This window comes from Stenella coeruleoalba (genome assembly GCF_951394435.1).
Source record: "Stenella coeruleoalba genome assembly, chromosome: 13".
Lineage (NCBI taxonomy): Eukaryota > Metazoa > Chordata > Mammalia > Artiodactyla > Delphinidae > Stenella > Stenella coeruleoalba.
Genome location: NC_137159.1, coordinates 43409470 through 43433656, shown reverse-complemented (window position 1 = coordinate 43433656; position 24187 = coordinate 43409470). Strand labels below are relative to the sequence as shown.

Sequence of the window (24187 nt, the reverse complement as noted above, 5' to 3'; positions counted from 1 at the left end):
GAAATGACAGCAGTGATTTCAAAGCCCAAAGTGAGATGCCCAAATGGTATCTGGAATTTAAAAGGGCTTAAAAGAGGGCTTCCCTGGTGGCGCAGTGGTTGAGAGTCCGCCTGCCGATGCAGGGGACACAGGTTCGTGCCCCGGTCTGGGAAGAACCCACATGCCGCGGAGCGGCTGGGCCCGTGAGCCATGGCCGCTGAGCCTGCGTGTCCGGAGCCTGCGCGTCCGGAGCCCGTGCTCCGCAACGGGAGAGGCCACAACAGTGAGAGGCCCGCGTACCGCAAAAAAAAAAAAGGCTTAAAAGTTAAAACTAGCTCAGCGTCTCCCGCATGTCTGCCCCCCTCTTCCTCAGAACTGAATGGAAAGTAAACACCCCATAGATCCAGATCTGCCACAGTGTTAGCAAGCAAAATGCAGAGCAGGTCACAGTATTTCTAATTCAGATTAACGACCCCACTCAGCCCTGTCTCCTTAGCAGGAAATTAGAAAGTGTAGGAAGGAGCAAATAGTGATTCATAATGTGTGACTCTGGGGTATTGGCAGTTGTGCTCGTTAAAAGCGAAGATACTGTTTTGATATAAAATAATTGAGTCTGACTTATTTATGGGATAAAGTGTTCTCCATAATACGAGCTCCCTTTTACAAACCAGCTGGTTACATACCCATATGCTTGAAGGACAGAAGAACTGACCTTTGCCCATTTTGTGTTTACTGCAGTTCTGTCAGACACAGTAATTTAGGGAAATAGGCTGGTAGGCTGTTGCACTTTTCTTGTACTCTGCTGTTGATTCTTTCTCTCTTCTTCCTCCCATGGTCATCTCTCCTCACCAGGGCTGAGTTCCCACCTTCTGTTCTCCACCCTCCACGCTCACTTCTTCAGGGAACTTACTTAATTAGGAGGCTTCATTTATCACCTGTTTGCAAACAGCCATGACCTATTCCCCAAGTTTTATTATCTCCCCTACTTCTTAGCGCATGTGTGCACATGCGTGCGCACACACACGCACTTCCATTAGATTCACATAGACTTAGGTATAGAACCAGACCTGTTGTCATCCCCATGTAAATTCCTTTCCTTCTCTAAATCCTCATTTGCATATCTATTCGTTCCTTCCTTTGCCCTCCATATCTTGTCTGTCACCAAGAGCTTCCCTTTCCTCTTTGGATTCAGTTATTTCCGCCATTTGCACATTCAGTATGTAAGCTTGACTCAGACTCTTGTTTAGGAGAGAGAAACGATTTTTTTGAATAAAAATCATGCAAAGCTCAGTCCCTGGGCATGCCTAATAAACCTTTCCCTATGAGGATGCATTCTTTGTTTTCTGCTGCAGGGAACATGTCTACTCTCAGATCTCACACCAAAATAGTGTTGATGAGAAACAGAAAAAGTTGGATGAGCTTTAGAAATAATTGCACCTGAGAAGTCATTTCCAAACCTGTATGTGTATTACAATCTCCTTTTTAAAAATGCAGATTCCTATTAAATCTGAATCTCATCTACCACTCTCCTCTTGCACACGCCCCTTCTGCCACTAGTCTCCTTTCTTTGAACACACTGAGCACATTTCTGTCTCAGGGCCCTTTGTACTTCCTCTTTGGAACTCTCTTCACCTAGATGTCTACACTGGTTTGTTCTGATGGATATTATCTCCTCAGAGAGGTGAACACACTAAGACAGAGTCCTCTATCTGCCCATTTGTAACAAGGGATTCAAAGAATCCCTTGTTACATTATGTACTTATTATTTCCTGTCAGCCATCCTTCCTAAATAGCTCCGAGGGCAGAGATTTTTTTTCTTTTTTTTTGCGGTATGCGGGCCTCTCACTGTGGTGGCCTCTCCTGTTGCGGAGCACAGGCTCCGGACGCGCAGGCTCAGTGGCCATGGCTCACGGACCCAGCCGCTCCGCAGCACGTGGGATCCTCCCGGACCGGGGCACGAACCCGCGCCCCCCGCATCGGCAGGCGGACTCCCAACCACTGTGCCACCAGGGAAGCCCGAGGGCAGAGATTTTTGTCTGTTTGGTTTACAGCTTTATCCTCAGAGCTAGAAAGAAGCTTTACACATGGTAGGCACTCCAGCAATGTCTGCTGAATCAGTGCCCAAAAATTGGATCAGAATCCAGGAAGGCTTGTTTTAGAACAGTGGTTCTTCAAGTGTAGTCCCTGCACCAGCAGATTCAGCATCACTTGAGAAATGGTTAGCAATGCAAATTCTTGGGCTTCCCACCAGTCCTGCTAAATCCGAAACTGGGAGGCAGCTGTGTGAGTTTCGACAAGCTCTCCAGGTGACTCTGACACTGGGGAAAGCTTGAGAACCGCTGCTCTAAGACATTGTTTGGGTGCCACGTTATCTTTTGCACTTACTACTATCTGTCAAGGCAGAAAAAAAAATCTGGCGGCACTCATGTTCGACATTTACGCTAATCTTAGACTATTTCCTGATTGTTTCAGGTGCATTAGGTCAGGAAGCTGGCTTGTCCTGTGGTCGTCAAATATCAGGAAGAACTCAGTACACCTTTGTTGGCTGGTTGATTTTGCAATAGTCCTTGGATATTCCTTTTTTTAGCTTTAAGTGATATATAGAAAAGTATACTCTTCCACTTAGAGTTAATACAGGTATGTATGCTATTAAAATGTAGAAAATACGTTGATTAAAAATACTTGCACGTTGGTTAATTTTGACTCATTTTATTACTTGTTAAGAAAGTATTAAAGAAGTTAAGTGCATAGGCTTAGGAGTTGGATTTGGGCTGGGTCAGGCCTTAGTTGGTAAAATGGGCAGTAATACCTGCCTTGGAGAATTAATAGCACTGGCGCACAGTGGGTACTCAAAGTAGCTATTATTAATAATGATAATATTTGGCATTTTTATAACTTAAAATATGTAACATTTTATTATCCTGGGGGGTGTGTGTGTATGTAAGTGTAATTATTAAGGCCCACAGAAGACAGTGGAAAGTGTATTTTAGAACACCAGTTCTCACAAAGTGGTCCTAAGACCAGCAGCAGCAGCATCACGTTGGGATTACTAGAGGTGCAAATTTCTGGGTCCCACCCAGATCTACTGACACAAATCTAACAGTGTGGCCTGACTACTGCCTGTTTTAAAAAGTCCTCCAGATGGTTCTGATGTATCCTAAGCTTTGGGAACCCTGCTTTAAAAATCACTCTCTCCCTCCCCCTCCCCCTCCCCTCCCCCTCTCTCCCTCTCTCTCTCCCTCTCTCTCTGTCTCTGTCTCTCTCCCTCTCTGTCTCTCTCTCTCTTCCTCTCTCTCTCTCCCTCTCTCTCTCCCTCTCTCTCCCTCTTCCTCTCTCTTCCTCTCTCTTCCTCTTCCTCTCTCTCTCTCTCCCTCTCCCTCTCTCTCTCTTCCTCTCTCTCTCTCTCTCCCTCTCCCTCTCTATGGTGTGCCTCTTTGGGGAAACAATCTATTCACAGATAAAAGGACCCTAGTAGCTAACAGCTAGAGAATTCCTGCTGAGGAACAAGTCAATAGGACCCAAGTCATTTGAATTTGGGAAAGAGACCCAATTCCTGGTTTCTGTATCAAATCCATGCCGTGGCCTAGCTTTCTGACAGGTGTTTGAAAAATGAGGTCCCCAGTAATGGCCCTCTCTCCCTCCAATGCTTCCCTGGCCTGCAGCAATTAAACTGCTGAGCAGAAACTGGACCTGATGGTCTGTTAACCCTTTGTCAGCTAAAGCACAGAGGCAATTTGTTTTGCTGGAGAGATTTTCTCCTCAACCTCTTTCCCTCCCACTGCACTACAAAGGAAAACTGTCTCCTTAAACATCTCCTTGTTGAGCTGCCACGTCTGTGTGATTGAAGCAGCTGGGTCAGAGATCAACAGAGGTGAAAGGTCATCACAAACTAAATGTGGCTGCTGAATCTCCTTGTGCTTCTCCTTGGCGTCATGAAGACAAATAGCATTAAAAAAAATTCTCCCAATGAAGCAGTTCTCATTTTCTCCTTTCTCATCGCCCTTCAAGCATTTCTTAATGAACTACAGCTCAATCATCTATGAGCATGATGGTTTTAAATCTGAGCATAGCCTAGCCAGAAACGATCAGAACTGAATCGATTAAGACAACTTTCTGAGTGCTTTTGTCCTTGTGTTACTAAGTTTGGGTTTTTACCACAGTCCAATTCCTCATTGTTACCGTTTACGACAATATCAAACAAACCTGTAATGTCCAGCCAGTCCTTCAGTGCCAGCCACGACAGACACTGGGCAAAAACTTTCTGGTTACTGATACTTATGGTGTCTTTGTCTTTACATATATTCATCGTTTCTTATTGTCCACGTGTGCTTCATAGATTTTCTCTGTGAATTTTGAATTCTAGCCCAGCACCTTCCACCGTCTATGCCGGGATTTCTCAGGGATCCCCAGCTAATTTGAATGTGAGTTTAAGCAAAAGGCAATTGGGATCATAATCTTATTTAAGCCACATGTGTTAGAACCCAGGAACTCTTTATTAAGGAAAGACAATCCTGTCTTCCTAGTTCTCCATTTCTAAAGTTGAGAAGAGTTTTGAATTTGACAAACAGAATAGGAACCATCCAAAAATATCCAAACGAACATTTCTTTAATGATGAGAATCCCCAGTATTCAACCCAAGCTGATTTTTAACGAAGTCTTTATGGTCCTCAGTATAGCGCTTTTCTCACAGTAGTTACCCAACACCTTTTTCTGATTCAATATTATTTACAAATGTGAGTTTTAGACATAAAAACCATAGAAACTGGAATTGAGATTTAAGAGATGGAGACATCTGATTTTACAGTAAAATGAGAATTTATTAATCAAACTTGGGTTTTGACTGTGTTGATGCAGATGATGGAAGAAGGAATTGTATGTATAGCAGTTATATGGATCTACACTTGTCACGTAAGTGCTCCACGAATGTGACTTTTTTTCTCTCCTCAGGTGAGTGGTGGCCCATCTACCTGCCAAGGGACAACTGTGCTAGAATGGGTAGGAATTAAAACTGGAGTCAGTGGTTTCTCACCTTGGCCTGTGGTCCTCTATAGGCAGGCAGGGTTAGGAGAGGGGTGGAGGAAAGGTTTGCAGAGTTATCTGCAAAAGATTTAAATTTTATATGTGCATCAAACATTGCATATAGATGAATTAAACACAATCTCTTGCACATAGTTCCTTCTCACTCTCAAATATCTATTTGCACACTACTGTGGTAAACATATACATGTTTATCTATAATCACTACAAAATGAATTGTAGTTTTTTGCCATCCTTTGTTTTCTCAGCTGCTATCAAGTGATGTCTAAGAAATGTTTTGAATAGAAAAGGTTTTTTCCTCCTGTTGAAAAACAGTGGGAACTGCCGTTCTATAGCATTGCTTAAGGTAAGGCTTCCCAGGTGTAGTCCTAAGACCTGTCGTACCTGTCTAAAGTGCAGTTGCCCAGCTCCACCCCTCACAGTCTAGATTAGAATCTCCCAGGCTAGGAACTGGAAATCTGCTTTCTAACAAATGTCCTGATGTCAATTTTCCCATGCATTGAGAACGCCGGGCTTAAGATAGTCGGAAAATACGTTGACAGAATCAGGAATCAGGTTCAGGAGGTTAAAGCTTTGTTTCTTCAAGTTTTACCTGAAGATGGAATATTATTTCTTTCCCGTTTAAATCCTTGCATACTATCCAAAAACTGGCTAGAATATCTATCAATCATGTCAGAGAGTCTAATGACAATTTTAAAGCACCGTATCCCTGCTGGAACTCTAAAACCGAAGACAGATGGTTTTGGATCATCTACAGATGAGGCTTAGTCACACAACTATTTGCCTTCATCGGTGTGCACTGAAATACAATGTGAATTAAATTACAGTGGGCAGGGGAGCTGGACTACAGATCTGAAATCATTAGCAGCTCCTGAGAGCATCCACCTGAGTTGTGTGTATTTAAATATAATCTTCAATACAATTAGGAAACATTTACCACCATCTGTGTTGTCATAGCAAAGTGCAGGGGCAGCAAATATCTGGTCTACGTTTTGACATCCTCCCCACCCCCACCAGTTTGCATGGCAGCTAGACGTTTCTAATCAATTCTAGCTATCCTTCCCCTTAAGTCAGGATATTTATGCCTCAGAATCCTTTTCCCCAGGCAGCTGTTAGCAGATGGGACGATGGAGGATGAAACCTATTTGCTACGTCTGGGATGGTGAAGGGCATGGGCTTTACAGTCGTGGGTTTAGGGGGTTCAAATCCCAGTTTTGCCACTCACAGGTTGTGAGACAGAGCAAGATACTTACAAAATTTAGGTACTCTTGCAGCCTCATTCTCCTTATTTGCACAAGTGGGATTACAGCCCCATTTCACAGGATTATTGTGAAGGTGACAGAAAGAATACATGTAAATTGCTTAGTATTCCTAGCACATAGCGAGTACTCAATAAATTTTAGTTTTTGTTATTTTTAATCTAGCTTGAAATGATGTGATGGGCGCAAGGAGAAAGGGACTCATTTTGCAGGACTGCTTGAGTTCTATAAAGCAGGTGTGGAAGATTTTATTAGCAGAGTGCTTCCTTACTGCAACCCTCTCTCTGGGATTATGGCCCACATTTACCGAGGGCTTAACAATTACAGAAACTGTTCTAAGTACTTTTTGAGGAGTAACTAATTTAATCCTCACAAGAACCCAGTGAAGTAGATGTTCTTATCCCCAGTTTATAGAGGCAGCACCTGAGGCATAAAGAGGTTAAGTAGCTCATAAGGGACGTGCCGTTTGAAATGGGGACTCCGGCCAGCAGCCGCACTTGGAACTTGTGAAAAGGCAGATTCTCAGGCCCTGCCCCTGACTCCCTGCATCAGAACTCTGTGGGTGGGCCCAGAAATCTTTGTTTGAACAAGCCCTCCAGGCGATTCTGAGGCACATCAAGCTTTCAGAACCACAATCCAGAAGGCAAAGGAGCATTGGCAGGACAAGAAGTCCATCAGGAGTGAGGTGAGCGGATGAAGAAGCATGTCCCCATTAAGGAAGGGTGAGTGTCTTTTCAGAACTTTGATTCCTAGCTGTACCTTCCAGTATTCATCTGGGAATTCTGTGTGTTTTTTCCTGTTTATGAGGAAAAATGGTTTATTTGTTCTATTGTTTTGTTTTGTTTTTTTACTTTGTGTTACAAGTTCCACTAGAACAAGTAAGAAACCCCTTGTCTGTCTAGCACCTGCCAGAGAAGTAACCCTCATCAGTGGAGGGAGGGGATCAAATGCCTAGCATGGTGGAAACTTACCAGCTCCCAAGGTCTGGGCAGTGGATCTGAAACTTCAGAGTCCCTGCGAATCAGCTGGAGCCTTTGTTAAAATGAAGATTCTCAGGTCCTGCTCTCCCCTATTCTGATTCAGTAGGTCTGAGGTAGAGCCCAGGAATCTGCATTTTAATAAGCATCTAGTCCATATGCCTCACCTTGAGAAATAGAAGTTTGCTGGTGGTAACAGGGGTGTCAGACCATGTCATATCCAGCCTTTGGATGACAGAGGAGTTGGGGTGGGAGTAGTGAACCAATGTCCAGACTAGGAGAGTGAGACAGTAGTACAGGAGCCAGGGCAACAAGATAGCAATCTATATCCTCACACTGTTCCTCCCCTCCTCTATCCCTTTCCCACTGCCTTCTCTTCCAAAAGGTGTTTCTGAAGGTTCTCTGAGAAGGACAATTTATTATACATAAAACAGCTTTCAGCAAAGCTCAGCCAGTTGTGAGGAGGGGATCTGGAGGGCTCCAAGCTGACCTCTCCTCCACTTCACCCCTTGAGGAAGCTCGTGAGGTAGGGCCATAGACACTTTAAACTTCCCTCAGGATTAGTTTGAAAATAGCCTTAATCTAACCCCCATTTTACTGATGAAGAAACTGAGGCCTAGAGAGGTGAAGAGACTTGTGTAAGGCTGGCTGGAGGCATCACTAGATGATTACCCTCATCTACTCATTCTCAGGCCACTGAGATTTCCAAGCTATGTTCATTAGAACATCAGTGTCCAATATGAGGTCCATAGGTGTTCTGGAGAACATAGGGGTGAGCTGGGGCCTTATAAGCAAGTGCAAAACACTGGATGCAGCCCATCTAAGCAGGTTTCCTTATGGGAGGATTTCACAGACGCTTGTATATTCTGATGTGAATTGTGAATCTCCAATAAAGGTTATGGAGGCAGAGTTTTCCAAACTCATTTAATAACAGACACTCCCCTCACCCCTTGTAACATATTATCAAGCCTCTCAAAGGACACTATTGTTGTAAAGAAAACTGTTTGGTGATAGTTGTAATACTCGGTGCTGCCCTGAGAAAAGCTGGAGAGAGTCCACAGTCACTAAAGATCAGAGTCTTAGGAGGTTACGAATTCACACAGACTTGCTCTGGACTAGCCACCTGTGAACTGCCATACGTGAGCTCCAGGTGGATCTGTGTGACCTGTTCCTATGAGAGGGAAGCCACAGAAGGTCAGGAAAAGCTGTAAGCTGGCTGACGCAGTGGCTGCAGAATGGGTGTCCGCCCTACCCCGCTTTGGATGCAGAAGTTCAGCGCTCAGAATTGCTCAGCTAGAAGGACGACAGCGCTGAGTGTGTCAGGGAGGCAATGCCAGCTCAGTGTTCAGCTGAAGACATGAGGAAGGGCTGCTATGGTCAAGGCTCAAGCCAGGGGCAGGCAGGATGGGAGAAATCCCCTGCTGCCTGCCCCTGGAGAAGACCTATTAACAGGAAAGTCGACAGAGCCAAGAAGTGCTGGGCCATCAGTCACGGTGTGGCCCCCACTTCAGGAGACGGCCGGTCAAGGGGAAATTATGCTGGCAGCTTTGTCTTCTTTTCTGACCTTTTTTTTTTTTTTTTTTGCGGTACGTGGGCCTCTCACTGTTGTGGCCTCTCCCATTGCGGAGCACAGGCTCTGGACACGCAGGCTCAGCGGCCATGGCTCACGGGCCCAGCCGCTCCGCGGCATGTGGGATCTTCCCAGACCGGGGCACGAACCCGTGTCCCCTGCATCGGCAGGCGGACTCTCAACCGCTGCTCCACCAGGTAAGCCCCTGACCATTTTTGAAGCTGTGCCTGTGACTTGTGGACTTTGTAATCCCTTCTTCTAAGGCTACCTACAAGCGAGCAACATAGGTTCTGCCTGTAGGTGAACCAGAGACTTGGAAGCAAAAGGGGGATGGAGTTGAGGTAGGCATCAGAGTCTGGAAAAACAGAAAGCACAGGTCAAACCAACAGTCATTAGATCCCTGGGTTAGAACCCTGGTTCTGAAGCAGATCAGCCAGCAAGTGTTCCCAGAGAGGGCATGTGCTGAGCCACCATGAAGGAGGGCATCTGCTGGCTGGAGAAAGTGACTGTAGGGTTGCATGTCCTGTAGGCACTTGGCCAGGGTAAGGCTGAAAGGCCCTGCAGCCCAGATTAACCTTTACGGTGAACAATGGGCCAAGCCCAGGAAGCTCCCATGTCCTGCTAAGTAACCATGCACTGAAAAAAATTTGGATTTTTAAAAAAATCTGATTTCATTTTAATAGTTAGTTTTTTCCCCAGTAAAAACTAAGTATATGTCTATTATTAGTGAAAGGCACAGGTATATTGTTTGAGCAAAGTCTTTGGAGATTGAGTTTGGGTCCAGAACTCACAAGCTGTGTGACTTTGGGCAAGTCACTTACCATTTCCTCTTCTGTAAAATGAGAAAAATAATCACACCTGCCCCAAGTGGTTGTTATGAGGATTTAATGAGACAATGATACAATGTTCTTAGCAAAGTGCCTGGCATGTAGTAAAAGCTTGGATTTGAGCTATTATTAGTGTAATTATTATAATCTCATCAACCCAGATGGATGGTCTATTAATGCTTTAGTATATTCCCTTTCAATCTTTTAATCATCTCTTTATGTTTTTAAATAGGTAGGCTCATATTAGAAACATACAATTTTGTGCCAGCTTTTTTCAATTAATAGTCTATCCTAGGTGCTGCATTTATAATGAGATAGAAGTAAGAGGACTGGCTTAGGAGTAAGCAGACCTGGGTTAGAATTTAGCTCTACCACTTACATACCCAACTGTGTGACTTTGGGAAGTTTCTCAGCTGAGTTGGTATGATAATTGTTACCTTACAAGGCTGTTAGGAGAATTAATAAGATAAAAGATTAAAGGCCGAGGTTGAGACCTGGCACATAGTAAGTATTCAACAATGGTTGGTTCCCTTGTTATGGGGACAAAAAGTACAGTAATTTTTCTGAGCTTCCAGGGAATGTTTCAACTGCATGTCTCCACTTACTGGAGAGTCTTTTAAAATGTCCGTGGAAAGATCGATGACATGTTTGCACGTTCATTTTCTGTATGATCAACATATTTGTTCAGTGTTCTCTTTTGCTGTGCCCCAGCCCTCAGCCAAATTGCCTCTGAATAAGCTAACTGACACTGCACCTTGGGTCGCAAAATTTCTCTGAGCTTTTCCTCACATGTTTCCTCTGATTCCTGAGAGAAAGATGAAAGTGCCTGAGGCAGAGACATGGTGTGAACACAGGTCTCCAGAAATTGGTGCTGGGACAATGATCTACCTACCACCCAGCAGTGCTTAAGGGTCGATCAGCACCTTTCCCGTGAAGAGTTGATAGTCACTTCCTGAACCATGCTACACTGACATCTAAATATCATCTTTAATTTACTAATCATGTATTTATGTTTGAGCTTTTAATTATTTAAAAGGCAATATATAATTCACATAGTTCATTTTATACTGTGTCTGTTCTCAACCATCTTTTTTGATGTTTAAAGGCTTGAGTCAAATAAACCACTATGGGGGGAAAAGAAAGTGTTTGTAATATAAAAGCAGCCCTACAAAATGGACTTTAAAAAGACAACATGAATGGACCTAGAGGGTACTATGCTAAGTGAAACAAGTCAGACAGAGAAAGACAAATGCTATGACTTCCCTTAGACGTGGAATCTAAAAATCAAAAGAAATGAACTTACATAACAAAAGAGAAACAGTTATAGATCCAGAGAACAAAGAGGTGGTTGTCGGAGGACAAGAGGGGAGTGTGGAGGAGGAAAGAAATAGGTGAGGGAGATTAAGAGGTACAAAATTCCAGTTGCAAAATAAATAAGTTATGGGTATGAAATGTACAGTGTGGGGAATATGGTCAATAACTAAGTAATATTTTTGTATGGTGACATCGTATCTAGACTTATTGTGATGATCATTTTGAAATGTATAGAAAAAAACATTATGTTGTGTAACAGGAACTAACATAGTGTTGTATGTCAATTATACTTCAAAAAAACCCCAAACATACAAAAAACTCGTCAGAAAAAGAGATCAGATTTGTGGCTACCAGAGGCAGAGAGTGGGGGGAGGGGAGATTGGACGAAGGTGTCACAAGGTTCAAACTTCCAGTTATAAGATAAATAAGTACTAAGGATTTATCAAGTTCAACATAATAAATATAATTAACACTGCTCTATGTTATATATGAAAGTTAAGAGAGTAAATCCTGAGTTCTTATCACAAAGATTTTTTTCCTATTTCTTTAATTTTATAACTATATGAGATGATGGATGTTCACTAAACTTATCGTGATAATCATTTCATGTTGTATGTCATTCAAATCATGTTGTATACCTTACACTTATACAGTGCTGTATGTCAAATATATCTCAATAAAAGTGGAAAACAAAAGACAACATGGATGTCAACAAGGTGGCAGAATAGAAGGACCCCAGACCTTGTCCCCCATAGAATCACCAATTTAGCAACCATCCATGGACAACAGTGCCTCTGTTGGAAGCTTCAGGATCCAGGTAGGAGGTTGTGACACCCAGGTGGAGTCCAAAACTAAGGAAAGCTGACTGGAGAAGGGGGGCCAATGGCCCCGGTAGCAGCCCACAAACTGTGAACCTGACTGCAGATATGGAGGCAGCACCATGACCTGGCTTTAGTCCCGCCTGTCCAGGGACTTGATGGCCCCACCTGTGAATCCCAGCAGTAAGCTTGCCTGTAGACACCACCAGCTGATCAGCCTGGAATCTCTGACTAGGCTGACTAGTGAAAGTCTTTATCTGCTGAAACCAGCCTGTGAAGACTGGAAGAGGTGATTGCACCTTCAAATGTACAGACACCAAGCCAGAACTACAAGGATCACAAAGAATCAGGCAAACATGACACTGTAAAAGGAAATTAGTAAAGCTAAAGTAATGGACTCCAAAGAAATGGAGATTCATGTAATGCTTGGCAAAGAATTAAAAAATAATCACCTTAAAGAGATTCAGTGAACTACAAGAGAATACAGATAGATAACTAAATAAAATTTTTTAAAAAACATTTTGAAATGACCGTGTATAGCAAAACTGAAACAGAGTCACAGATATAGAACACAAACTAGTGGTTACCAGTGGGGAGAGGAAAGGGGGGAAGGGGCAAAATAGGAGTAAAGGATTAAGAGATACAAACTACTATGTATAAAATAAATAAGTGACAAAGATATACTGTATAAAACTGGGAATTATAGTCATTATCTTATAATAACTTTTAATGGAGTATAAACTAAAAATATGGAATCACTATGCTCTACACCTGAAACTAGTAAAATATTTTAAATCAACTATACTTCAATAAGAAAAGAAAAGGCAAACAACCTATGGGATGCAAGAAAAACAGTGCTAAGAAGGAGGATTATAACAATGAATTCCTACGTTTAAAAAGAAGATACATCTCAAATAAACAATCTAACTTTATACCTGAAGGAAAAGAAGAACAAACTAAACCCCAAATTATCTAAAGAAATAATAAAGATCAGAGCAGAAATAAATGATATAGAGAATAGAAGAAGAATTTTAAAATGAGGAAACAGAGTTGGTTTTCTTGAAGAAATAAAATTGAAAAACGTTTAGCTAGGCTAACTAGGAAAAAAGAAGACTCAAATAAAATCAGGAGTGAAAGAGAAGACATTACAATCCCACAGAGCTTTAGGAACTAATATGAACAATTATGTGCCAAAAATTAGACAACCTAGAAGAAGTGGAGAAATTTCTAGAAACATACAACCTATCAAGACAGAATCAAGAAGAAATAGAAAGCCTGAACAAATAAAAAATAAATAAGGAGCTTAAAAGGGTTATAAAAACAAACCTCACAACACAGAAAAGCCCAGGACTAAATGATTTCATGGGTGAATTCTACCAAACATTTAAAGTAGAATCAATATCAATCTTTCTTAAATTATCACCACCACCCCCAAAACAAAATGGAAGGAGAGGGAACACTTCCGAACTCATTCTATCAGGTTGACATCACCCTGATACCAAAGCCAGACAAAGACACCATCAAAAATACCATATCCCTGTTGAATATAGATGCAAAAATCCTCAAGAAAATGTTGGCAAACTGAAACAACAGCACATTAAGGATTCATACAGCATAACCAAGTAGGGTTATCCCTGGGATATGGGTATGGTTCAACATATGCAAATTAATTAGTGTGATACACCACATGAACAGATGAAGGATAAAAACTACATGATATCTCAACAGATGCAGAAAAAGTATTTGACAGAATTCTATACCCTTTCATGGTAAAAACTTTCAACAAATTAGGAATTATGGAAGGAATTTACCTCAACACAATAAAGGTTATTTATAAATGGCTAACATCATACTAAATGGTAAAAAGCTGAAAGCTTTCCCTCTAAGATCCAGAATAAAGCAGGAATGCCCACTCTCACCTCTCCTAGTCAACATAGTACTAGCAGTCCTACCTAGAGCAATCAGGCAAAATCAAAGGCATCCAAATTGCAAAGGAAGAAGTAAAACTGTCTCTGTTTGTAAATGACATGATCTTATATATAGAAAACCCTAAAGACTACACACACAAAAAAATGTTAGAACTAATAAGTGAGTTCAGTAAAGTCACAGGATACAAAATCAGCATACAAAATCAGTTGCATTTCTATAATAATGGTCTATCTGAAAAGGAAATTAAGAAAATGGTTCAATTTACAATAGCATTAAAAAGAATAAAATACTTAGGAATAAACTTAATCAAAGAGGTGAAAGGCTTGTACACCAAAGATTATGAAACATTGACAAAAGAAAATTTTAAAAGACACAAATAAATGGCAGCATAGCTTGTGTTCGTGGATTGGAAGTATTAACTGTTAAAATGTCCTTATTTCCTAAAGCAATCTATAGATTCAATGCAATTTCTATAAAAATTGTAATGGCATTTGTTTTACATCAATAGAAAAAACAATCCTCAAATTTATTTGAAACCACAAAAGACCCTGAACATCCAAAGCAATTCTGAGCAAGAAGAACAAAGCTGGAGGTATCATACACTTAGATTTCAAAACATATTACAAAGCTACAGTAATCAAAACAGTATAGTACTGGCATAAAAGCAGACATATATACCTATGGAACAGAATAGAGAATCTAGAAATAAACCCAGGCATATATGGTCAACTGATCTTTGACAAGTGTGCCAAGAATACACAATTGGGAGGAGATTGTCTCTTTAATAAATGGTGTTGAGGAAATTGGATATTCACATGCAAAAGTATGAAATTGGACCCTTATCTCACACCACATACAAAACCCAACTCAAAATAGATTAAAGACTTAAACATAGACCTGAAACAATAAAACTCTTAGAAGAAAAGATAGGGAAAAATCTTCTAGACATTGGACTGGGCAATGATTGCTTGACTATGACACCAAAAGCACAGGCAACAAAAGCAGAAATAAACCAGTGAGACTGAATCAAACTAAAAAGCTTCTGCACAGCAAAAAATAAATAAATAAAATAAAATGAGAAGTCAACCTACAGAGTGGGAGAAGATAATTGTAGACAATATATCTGACAATATACCCAAACTATATAAGGAATTTCTATAACTCAATAGCAAAAAAAACCTTGATTTTAAAAATGGACAAAGGAACTGAATAGACATTTCTCTGAATAAGACATACAAAAGGACAATAGGTGCATGAAAAGACGCTCAACATCACTAATCATCAGGGAAATGAAAATCAGAACCACTGTGAGATATACTCCTGTTAGGATGGCTATTATCAAAAAGATAAAGAACAGGCTTCCTTGGTGGCGCAGTGGTTAAAAGTCCGCCTGCCGATGCAGGGGACGCAGGTTCGTGCCCCAGTCCGGGAAGATCCCACATGCCACGGAGCGACTGGGCCTGTGAGCCATGGCCGCTGAGCCTGCGCGTCCAGAGCCTGTGCTCCGCAATGGGAGAGGCCACAACAGTGAGAGGCCCGCGTACCGCAAAAAAAAAAAAAAAAAAAAGATAAAGAACAATAATGTTGGCAAGGATGTAGAGAAAAGGGAACCCTTGTAAACTGTTGGTGGGAATGTAGATAGGTGAAGCTACTGTGGAAAACAATATGGAGGTTTTTCAAAGAATTAAAAATAGAATTACCATTTGATTCAGCAATCCCACTTCTTGGTATATATCCATAAGAGTTGAAATATGCATCTCAAAGAGATATCTGCACTCGCATGCTTATTTCAGCTTTACTCACAGTAGCCAAGATATGGAAATAACTTAAATGTTCATTGATGGATGAGTGGATAAAGAAATGTAATAACCTAAATGTCCATTGATGGATGAGTGAATAAAGAAATGTGGTGTATACGCACAATGGAATTTTTTGTGTGTGTGTGTGGTATGCGGGCCTCTCACTGTTGTGGCCTCTCCCATTGCAGAGCACAGGCTCTGGACGCGCAGGCTCAGCGGCCATGGCTCATGGGACCAGCTGCTCTGCGCCATGTGGGATCTTCCCAGACCAGGGCACGAACCCACGTCCCCTGCATCAGCAGGTGGACTCTCAACCACTGCGCCACCAGGGAAGCCCCAACACAATGGAATATTATTCAGCCATGAAAAGAAGGAAAACCTGCCATTTGCAGCAACATAGATGGACCTAGAGGGTATTACGCTAAGTGAAATAAGCCAGATACAGAATACAAATTCTGCATGATCTCACTTATATGTAGAATCTAAAATAGTCAGTCTCATAGAAGCAGAGAACAGAATGGTGGTTGCCAGGTGCTTTGTGGGGAGGGGGATATGAGGAGGTGTTGGTCAAAGTGTACAAAGTCTCAGTTATGTGAGATAAATTGTGGAGATCTACTGTACAACATAGGATATGTGATTAAAAATATTGTATTGTGGGGCTTTCCTGGTGGCGCGCTGGTTGAGAGTCCACCTGCCAATGCAGGGGACATGGGTTTGTGCCCCCATCCGGGAAGATCCCACATGCCGTGGAGCGGCTAGGCCCGTGAGCCATGGCTGCTGAGCCTGCGCATCCGGAGCCTGTGCTCCGCGACGGGAGAGGCCACAGCAGTGAGAGGCCCGCGTAACGCAAAAAAAAACAAAAAACACCCAGAGATATATGTTTATAAGTCAAGAGATAGAAGACTATGCACCTAGAGATAGTAGAGTGTACTCCTAGAGATAGAATATTTTACACCAAAACTAGAAAAGTATACTCCTAGAAAGAGAAACCTTTACATCTAAAGGTAGAAGAGTAAACTCCTAGAGATAGAATACTTTACAACTAGAGCTAGAAAATGCTACTTTGAGTGATAGAAGTCTATACACCAAGAGCTAGAAGTGTATACTCCTAGAGATAGAAGATTTTACACCAAAAATAGAAAAGTATACTCCTAGAGTAGAAGATTTTCCATCTAAAGATAGAAGAGTATATTCCTAGAGATAGAAGAATTTACAAGTAGAGATAGAACATTATAGTTGAAGAGATAGAAGACTATACACCTAGAGATAGAATAATGTACTTCTAGAGATAGAAGCCTATACTCCTATAGATAGTAAAATGTACTCCTAGATATAGAAGACTTTATACCTAGATATAGAAGATTTTACTTATAGAGATAGAAGACTTTACAGTTAGAGATAGAAGAGTATATTCCTAGAGATGGAAAATTTCAAAACTAGAGATAGAAGGTGATACATCTTGAGATAGAAGACTTTACACCTAAGAATAGAAGAGTATACTCCTAGAGATAGATGATTTTACAACAAAAATAGAAAAGTATACACCTAGAAATAGAAAACTTTACATCTAAAAGTAGAAGTTTTTACTCCTAGAGATAGAAGACTTTACAAGTAGAGATAGAAATTTATACTTGAAGAGATAGAAGACTATACACCCAGAGATAGAAGAGTATACTCCTAGAGATAGAAGACATGACACCTAAAGATACAAGATGCTACTTCGAGGGATAGAAGTCTATACACCTAGAGCTAGAAGTGTATACTCCTAGAGATAGAAGATTTTACACCAAAAATAGAAAAGTAGATTCCTAGAGTAGAAGATAAAAAAAAAACAAAAAACTGTATTGTATACTTAAAAATTTGCTAAGAAAGTAGATTTTATGTTGTGTTCTTACTACAAAAGAAACAAAACAAAACAAAACAAAACACAAAAAAAGAAAAAAACCAAAGCAGGTAAGAGGAAACTTTTGGATGGATGGATAAGTTTATGGCATTGATTATGATGATAGTTTCATGGGTTTGGATACTTATCTTCAAACACATCATTATACATTAAAAATCTACAGCTTTCTGTGTGTCAATCATACCTCCATGAAGTGGTTAAAAAAAAGAGACAACCCGGGCTTCCCTGGTGGCACAGTGGTTGAGAGTCCACCTGCTGATGCAGGGGACACGGGTTTGTGCCCCGGTTCGGGAAGATCCCACATGCCACAGAGCAGCTGGTCCCGTGAGCCATGGCTGCTGAGCCTGCGCGTCCGGAGCCTGTGCTCCGCAAACAGGAGAGGCCACAACAGTGAGAGGCCCGCGTACCACAAAAAAAAAAAAATACACAACCCAATAGTAGAATGGGCAAAGGCTATGAATTGGGAATCCACAGAAGAAGAAATCAAAATTGCCATCTCAGTGAAAGGATGCTCAACCTTACTAACAGTGAATAAAATGCCAATGAAAGGTACAATGGAAAACCATTCATGCCCATCATAAAGATACCTGTTATAGAGAATTGAGTAAAATGTAAAGGCTTAAGAAGAATGACAATAACAAATGATAATGGGCCTATGGAGAAAAGACATTTTAATCATTACTTGTGAAAATGTGAATTACAATACTGCTTAAAAAAAGCAAAAAAAGGGGCTTCCCTGGTGGCGCAGTGGTTGAGAGTCCGCCTGCCGATGCAGGGGACACGGGTTCGTGCCCCGATCTGGGCAGATCCCACGTGCCGCGGAGCGGCTGGGCCCGTGAGCCATGGCCGCTGAGCCTGCGCGTCTGGAGCCTGTGCTTCGGAACGGGAGAGGCCACAACAGTGAGAGGCCCGCGTACCGCAAAAAACAAAAACAAAAACAAACAAACAAACAAAAAAAAGCAAAAAAAAGGTCAAATTTTAGAATACACATATCTTTTGACCTATTTCATATCTGGGAATAAAATCACTGATATCTAAGGGTATATTTATACAAATGTTTACTGCTACATTGTAATAGTAAAGCAGAACAAAATAAACAAATAACAAAATTTTATAAAAACAAAACCTTAAAAAGGTAGAAGCAACCTGAACACTTATTGGTAGGAAATAGTTGAATAAATTTTGGCATGTCAGTATCATGAATTAGTATGTATTAAAGAATGAATTAGGTCTATACTAGTTGAGCAAGAGGGATTTCCACAAAGAATTCTGCAGTGAGAAATTTAAGATGTAGATAAGTATCTACTGTATAATAATTTCATATTTGTAAACAAAAACCCACTACTTTTCCCCATAGATGTGTATCTATGTCTGCATATGATTGTACAAGCTTAAGGAAAGGTGTACAAAATAGGAAACAGGCTGTTAATAGTGGTTACTTAGTGATGGGGGGAGAAGAGAAAGAAGAGAAACTATACATAGCATAATGCTAATGTAAAGTTTAGAATATGCAATTATAGGTAGTGTCATAGATATTTAAAGATTGAACATTCATTTAGACAATACATAGCAGATTGACATAGATAAATTGAAATATATCGATTTGACTTCAGGTTGTGATGTGAGTAATTTTCTTTTGGGTTACTGTTATTCAATATAAGTGTCTTGATATTATTATTATTACTATTATTATTATTTTAAATGAGCTCCTTCACAGTTAGTTATGGTAAGGAAACTGAATTAGGTAGGCTTAACTAACATTCATAGTCAAGAGACTGGTGTCCAGAGCAGTCAGATGTATCATTTTCAAATTGTTCTCCCAGGAACCCCAGGGGTTCCAAGGATGTACCCACCCCTGAGCCAACAAGTGGGAAAGGGCTGGGTCCTCATATCTGTGTCTGCCCCTCTACTCTTCATCATCTCCAACTCTCAGCTGTAAATAGAGCAGCTCAGGTTCACCTATTTTATGTATTGGAATTTTACATACAATTTTATTTGAAGAAAGTGATGGTGCTTAAAAACAAATTTGGATATTGTTGTTTTAGACAATGATGCCCAAGCAGGGCCAATTCCAATATGAATGCTCCACATATTATAATTACATTTTGAGGGAGTTAGATATGGCTGCGATAAATAGCCAAATGCAGGAAATATGATTAGAATGGTTCTAAAAGGCCCTGATTCCTACTAGCCTGTTATTAATGGAGGCGTTTTCTCCATCATGGACCTATTTATCTGGGATGGGGCTTTTTAATTAGTATTAATTTAATTAAACTAATCATTTAATCCGTGGACTGTTAGCATAGCTATAGTGTGTTTTCCCAAGTTTGCCTCTTGACCTAACTGCTTTGGTGACAAAACCCTTATTTCCAGTGGGGAGCCCATTACAAGTGCTTTCAGGTGGGTATAGAAATCCAGGCTGACTAATTAGAATACAGTCCACCTGGCCATAGTAAATGGTTCAGGGATAATACATGATTAAGCTCAGCTAATCAGAGCCCAACCTGGGATTTCTATTGGAATTACCAAGACCACTAGCTCTAAGGATGAGGTAAATATAGAGCTTTGGCAGTCCTGTTATAACTCAGGGAGGCAGTGCCTTAAAGTGAAGCCAAGGGCTTCCCTGGTGGCACAGTGGTTGAGAGTCCACCTGCCGATGCAGGGGACACGGGTTCGTGCCCCGGTCCGGGAAGATCCCACATGCCGCGGAGCAGCTGGGCCCGTGAGCTATGGCCGTTGAGCCTGCGCGTCCGGAGCCTGTGCTCCGCAACGGGAGAGGCCACACAGTGAGAGGCCCGCATATCGCCAAAAAAAAAAAGTAAAATGAAGCCAAGACCAAAAAGGAATTGCTGAGAAATGGAGATAGATTTCTGAAAACAGTGTCTAAACCCCTGGATCCAGCTATGCCTGGAGTTCGTTTGCCCTTGAACTTCCCATTTATGTAAATTACCTTTGTGTTAAGTTTATCTCTTATAGCTGAGTGTCACAGCCCAATCACTGTGTGATTCTTGCTGATGGATGTTCTGAGCAGGGGTGTTGGGCTCAGAGAAAAGAATGGGCTTTTCATAGGGAAGCAAACAGTATTGAGAGAGGCTGTGGAGTCGTGGAGGTAGCTTGAAGGCACTGGATACCTTGATGGGGGACACGAGGAGCAGAACATGAGACAGGAGGGAGGTGAGATGAAAACTATTTCCCTCTGTTACCTTGGGATGTGAATATCCAACCTTTGAATTCCTCACTCCCAGGGAATCTAAACCCTTGGAGGAATTTTGCCTTCATTTCCATGTACATCACTGAAGATCCATTTAACCTGTTATCAGAAAAACCTTGTAGGAGTCAATATTTGGGGCTAAGAGAGACAGCTAGGGTGGGAAACGGAGAGAAGTGTGTCCTCAGGGCCCATCTGAGGAGCTGGAGACCAGCTAGAGGGTGCTCTGTCAGTGTTACCTGGGGCAGAATTGATGGCATAAGAGCAATGGAGCTTGGAGGAGATGGAAAATGGGAAAATGGTTATACTATTCCTGGATCCATGAGAGGCAACTCCCAGGGGCAGCAGAAGATCCAGTGAAGCAGAGTCACAAAAAGTCAGAAATCTCTTTGCATTGTGATCCTTGCCAGTCTTTCAGCTCTGGCTAGCTGACGAAACTATCCCTGTGATAAAATAAGCCAATATATAGTCACCAACATTCAGCATTGTTATTGGGATTTCTAAAGCTTACAGGTTGACATAGTTTGGGTTCTGACGTATGCACCCTGTGTATATTAAAACAAGTAAAAATCGGTCCCCCCTCCCCTACTCAACCCCCCTTTTTGTTCCAAGAAGGCAGTATTGTAAACCCAGTTCGTACACATCAGCCTGAAATTTCTATTCACCTACTGCCATTTTACAGTCCCGAGCAAGAGCAATGGTATCAGGTTATAGGCAAGGAGTAGGTTTCCTCAGTGGGTAACCAGAGTGTTCCCGAGTTGCTGTTTCTGAGAGAGGGGCCAACTGCTACATCATACATCAACTGAACAGTGGGCTGGGCCCAGCAGCTGGGTTCTTTACTGAGGTTATCACTTATTTCCATGGTTCCCAGCTTCAATAAGATCTCAGTGAAGGATAACTGGGAAATGGACTAAATGTTGCAGCTGAAATAAATGTAAATAAAAATCTGCAGGATCACCTGCACAGGAGCAGGGGGTGAAAGCAAAAATGGAAACTTGATGCTTCCAGTTAATAGACTGGCTTGTTTGTAGGAGGGCAATCCCATTGTTAGAAACTGCCTATCGTCACAATCCTGTTATGGTAATGACTTCCTTTATTCCCTCTGAAGCTGGGTATATCAGAGACCAAAAATATCCTTAGCATAAATCATTTCTTTTCCAGCATTTGACAGCCACTGTCTCAAACTCAATTAGTCATCGGGCACAAGGAGAGGCGAGATCATTGCAGATTCACACGTGTTTAATGGATAAAGCAGGGCTGGGGAGAGGGTTCCTGTTTAATCTGTGCTGTTTGATGTTCATTAGTAGATCAAATGACTATTAAATAGGACAGTGGAAGTTTCTTTTGGGCAGGATTAAGCAGATGTGTTTTATTTAAAAGGTGACATGAATTTTATCCCGGAGAGATATAAGGGAGACAGAGCAAATGAAAGAGGCACTGGAAGATACAAAGGGTATTTCATCTGAAAGCTTGTCTCATTTCTTGGATGAGGACCCTTTCCACCAGGTAGCATATTTCTGAACCTGGGAATCTGAGCAGTAGTACAAAACCAGACCTCTAGGATACCAAAAGGCTAACTCAAGACACTTCTGGAGAAATTGCTGAGCAAGAGACATGGTTTCAGTGATATTAGAAAACTGGAATTGCATGGATCATTTCTATTAATCCTATTAATTCTATTAATTCAATTTTCTAGGCAGTAATGTCTCCACTCCCTGTGTCTTTTCCCTTGGAGTAAAAATTATGGTCACCATTTTATTATACCAAATGGGGTTTATTGGTGGTTTCCTAACGCTGTGCTACTGATTGGTTCTAGGCTGGAGATGTGAACACAAATCAAGATTGGGAATCAGTTTTAGACAGTATCTTTCTTTTTAAGTGTTCAAGGTATTTACCTAAATCCTTCTAATTGCTTTGCTTCTCTGGGTAAACCTTGTCTGTTTTTTTCTTTTTATTTTTTTAACGTTGGAAATCATGGGGCCTATTTTTAAACATAGTCATAGTTGGGTAGAATGATGTTCTTAGGATCATAACAGTCTTCCTCATGGGTTTCTGAAGTTGTTCTGAGGGGTCCAAGTAGCCTAAGAGGTGGGCAAGGGCAGGGATTAACCTTATTTTAATCTGGAAATATGAAGGCCCATGGGGTTAAACAGTTATTACCAGATTCTGATTGCCTGAATCTCAGGCCTGACTACATCCTATAGGAGAGGCCAGTGTTGCCCACCTAAGTAACTGGGGAGTGGCTTAGGTTTTGAGGGGTCAAGGATAGGGATGTGATTTCCTATCAAAGCCCATGGAGGATCCCAGGAACCCAAAGGACAAGCCAGACAAAGTCCTGTAGCTAAAATCTTGATAATGGAGGAGGTTTAAATATTATGTCTGTAGGGGCTAAAGGCAGGGACTAAAAGCAGAGTGCAGAGTTCAGAGCCAAAATTCAACAGGTGGAAGACGGATTCGAGTATGGCAAGCCGGAAATGCACAGGGTCCAGGACAGTTGTCTGAAACTGCTGCTGGGTGGGGCTTGGGTGGTAGAGCTTACTAAAGGATCAGGCCTGGCTGTCCAGGAGGGAAATCCTTGACGAGTCCCTTATGCTACAGAATTTTATGTGCCTACCTAATCTCAGGAAGACTTGCCATTTGAAGTATAACAAGTTAAAATACGAGAAGAAGATAAGAAAATCAGAAACTGGAATTATCTTTCGTCTTGGTCCTTGTATTTTAAATTTGGCAAAATGGAAGAAAGGATAAAAAAATCACTTCGCTATATCTAATTGGTTTTCTATTTTGACGTCTTTCGGTCATGTATTTATTTTAGTCAGGGTTATTTGTTCATTGTTTTCTCCCCTAACACCCATAATAATTGCTGTAAGAATTGTTATAGCGACTCAGACCCATGGTCCAACTAGGCTACAATTTTATTGGCTAAGAGGCCTGAGGGACATTCATAGGGTGACATCACTTCCTTCCTTACACCCATCTTAATGTTTCCAATCCTTTAGAGATCTGAATTTCATTAGTTCATCTGTAGGGAAGGTAAAATTTTCCTCCACCCTCCTAGGGTCTCCAGCTGGGCCTGACATAAGACAGATTAACAGGAGAAAAGCATACACATTTTATGTATATGTACCTAGGAGCCCTCACAAGAAAAAGGAAGATCCAAAGCAGTGACTAGGCCTAAGTGTTTATATTCCAGGTTGAACAAAATGTGGCAATTGTGGAAAAGTAACTAAACTATATGGGATGACTAAAGGAAGATGAGAGTTATTTTAACAAGGTCTATTTGTACAGATTTCTCTTGGCCTGACTCCCCAGAATGTTGCTTCCTCCTTGTACAGGGAGGGCAACTTTCACATGGGAACTTTATCTCCTGCTTTCAGCAAGGAAAAGGAAGATCAGAGTACCTTTCCTGCATCTACTGTTTTTCAAAACCTTTAACTCAGCATAATCAGTATGCCAAAGGGCCATACTTTGGAGTAGCATGTTCTGAACTCCTCTGCATCCAAACTTTAAAAAAAATATTTTATTCCAGTTCTGTTTTGGGGGGTAATAAGTTCCACAGATTTATTA

At 41.4% G+C, this 24187-nt stretch overlaps 1 long non-coding RNA gene across 3 annotated transcripts in view; it reads left to right on the top strand.

The window, feature by feature from the left end:
• LOC307196119 overlaps positions 1 to 9424 on the top strand; it is a 433371-nt gene extending 423947 nt beyond the window's left edge. For 2 of the 3 annotated variants that reach the window (XR_013831041.1, XR_013831043.1), the window contains exons 7-9: positions 2452 to 2616; positions 4343 to 4400; positions 4834 to 9424. This is a non-coding gene — a long non-coding RNA (uncharacterized lncRNA). The remainder of the gene's footprint in view (positions 1 to 2451; positions 2617 to 4342; positions 4401 to 4833) is intronic. The other variant, XR_013831042.1, reaches the window with a different exon arrangement.
• The last annotated feature ends 14763 nt before the right edge of the window (positions 9425 to 24187 follow it).